Source organism: Grammomys surdaster, unplaced genomic scaffold (genome assembly GCF_004785775.1).
Source record: "Grammomys surdaster isolate TR1022 unplaced genomic scaffold, NIH_TR_1.0 64, whole genome shotgun sequence".
NCBI lineage: Eukaryota > Metazoa > Chordata > Mammalia > Rodentia > Muridae > Grammomys > Grammomys surdaster.
In genome coordinates, this window is record NW_021604566.1 from 16,435,730 (window position 1) to 16,438,481 (window position 2,752).

General features: G+C 39.5%; 1 pseudogene; it reads left to right on the forward strand.

Annotated features, from left to right (window-relative positions):
* Positions 1 to 1,102: 1,102 nt before the first annotated feature.
* Positions 1,103 to 1,203, forward strand: LOC114624017 (annotated as a pseudogene).
* Positions 1,204 to 2,752: the final 1,549 nt, after the last annotated feature.

Consider the following 2,752-nt stretch of genomic DNA (forward strand, 5'->3'; position numbering starts at 1 on the left):
ATTTCCTCCATATCCAATTACCCAGTCTCATCCTCAGCTTTGTAGTAGACTACTTGTTGTAGACTTTTCTCACACTTTGACCCCATTTGCAGGGGATTAAGTATATCCTGGTGGAACACCCTGTTTTATGCCTACTGTATAACTATTTAGTATTCCTCTCCTAGCATATCCCCATTTTTAAGTGAAATACATTTTACCAGGAATTCTCAGTGGCAAAAACTAGAAGTATTCCTTACTGGCACATACAGCCACCATAACCTCCTAAAAACAGAGAGGAAACAGAAACCAAGGGGGATAAAACCCCCAGACATCCAACAAAGGCAAGACCAGATATCAGTACTTAGAGTTACAATCTTCCCAATCCTAAATGCCTAGACTTATTGGCAGACTTATTGAAATAACACCTCAGTTATCAGTGAAGACGCTAAAAGCTAGAACGATCTGGACAAATATTCTACAGACTTTAAGAGACCACAGATGCCAGTCTGGCTTACTATTTCCAGAAAATCTTCCAATCAAAATTGGTGAAGAGTATAAGACATTACATAGTAAAATCAAATTTATGCGATAGCTAGCAATCTACAGAAAGTACTAAAAGGAGAACTCCAACAAAAAGAGGTTAACTGCGTCCAAGAAAACACAGGCTATAAATTGTCCCAGACCAGAAAATCAAATGAGGAGGAACAGACATACACATACACTGCTGCCTCTACCACCACCACCACCGCTGCTACTATCACAACCAACAACAACAAAATAACCACTACTAAAACAACAATAATAAGAATCAAAACCACCATATATTGATATCTCTCAACATCAATAGTTTTAATTTCCGAATAAAAATGGACAGACTCACAGACTAGATATAAAAATAGGATCCATCCTTCCGCTGCATCTAAGATAAGCACTAAACATCAAGGATAAACATCAACTCAGGGTAAAAGGATGGAAAAAAGATAGTACAAGAAAACAGACCTAAGAAATGAAATAGAGAAACCATTTTAATGTCTGACAAAATAGACTTCACACCAAAACTAATCAGAAAAGATAGGGATATATACTACATACTCATCAAAGGAAAAATCCACCAAGAGGACTCATTGTGATTCTTAACATCTTTCATATGTATGTTAATAGGTGGCAAAGAAGAGAGGGGTGCACTCGGTGTTCTGCCTTATGAACATCAGAATGATTCCCAGAAAAAAATGGAGCCTGAGATGACCAACAGTCTGGTCCTATGCAGGCCTGGGTGAGCACCCCAGACAGGAGAAAGCTGGAGACTAGAAGAACTAAAAAACCCACAAAAATGCTGTTCTGCTTGCAAGATATGCTTATGCAATGGTGGCACAAAGCTTTTGAGGGTAATCAACTAATAATATCTCATTTGTTATAAGACCTACTCCACAAGATGGAACCCAAATCTGATACTTCTTGGGTGTCCAAGAATTTGAGAATAGATATCGTGGGGTCCTAGCATAAAACCAAATACTATTGTTCTAAACTAACCAACCAAACAAAAAGCAGCAATAAAGTGACTCCTACTGATAGTCTATTGTACTCATAGGTCTTGCTCATATCACTGCTATTATACCCACAGATCCTTGCTTAGCCATCATCACAGAAGCTTTCATTTCAGAGACCCATAGCCAGACACTCTGCAGAGAATGAGAGACCTTGGAATACCACCCCTAAACAGGATATCTCTATTAAACTCCTCTCTTCAGGGCCCAGGGAACCCTGAGGAAGAGGAAGTGGAAAGAGTATAAGAGCCAGATGGGATTGAGGACATCAAGAAAAGAAGGTCCTTTAAGTAAACATGTGAATTTGAAAAGACTGAGGCAGCATGTACGGGGCCTGCATGGTGTACCAGATGGGATCCTAGAGCTGCAAGTTGGAACATGAAATGGACACATGTTCCTAGTCCTAAGCTATCTCCACTTGATAACCATCTGCAAATGAAAAGTTTGTTTTATCCAGAGGAGTCTCACTGGGGAAAATACTTTTTTCCCCTTCTTTTTCACCCTAAAGGTCCTTTGTGTATATATTATGGCTTGTAAATGCCAGTGCCAAGCCAGGGTTATCTGATTATGGTCAGTGAGAAATGAAAACTAGGCCGGAATGGAGGGCTCTTAGCAAAAGTGAGGCCAAGACAAGCTTATTGAAAGCAATCAGACTTTTTATACCTTCATCAGAAATAAAATATAATTGTGGTTGCCAGGATCAAAACAATTGTAGTTTCTAGTATACAATGACATTTGCAAGCTATACAGAGTACACAAGATTAATGTCTGAGACCAACTGTCCTGTCAAGCCTCTGTATGCTTCACTGACTTTTAGGGGACACAGATACAGAAGCAATCTGAATGTTTCACTGCCTGGAAGAGGGCCCTGATTTCTTAGGAACTGAAAGGCACACAGTGCCCCAGGAGCCACAGGCTCTCTAGCCTGAAAAATTCATGATGCATACTTCTCAAGGCAGCTAGACTAGATTAACTCTCTAATTCCCAGCAATGGCTTCAGGTTTGGTGCTTTTATGAGATTAATGAGTGTGGAAACAAGTGGGCCTCTGTATTTATATCTGTTTCTGTGCCTTCTCTTGGGCTCTTTGTTTTCTTCTGTTTGTTTTGTCCTATTCCAAACTAATAGTTTTTGTTTTATCTTACGTTTTATTTTATTTTGTTCTTATGCCTTAGAAATGTGCTTGTTTCCTAATGGGAGACAGGAAGTGGATTTGGATGAAAGAAGGGGG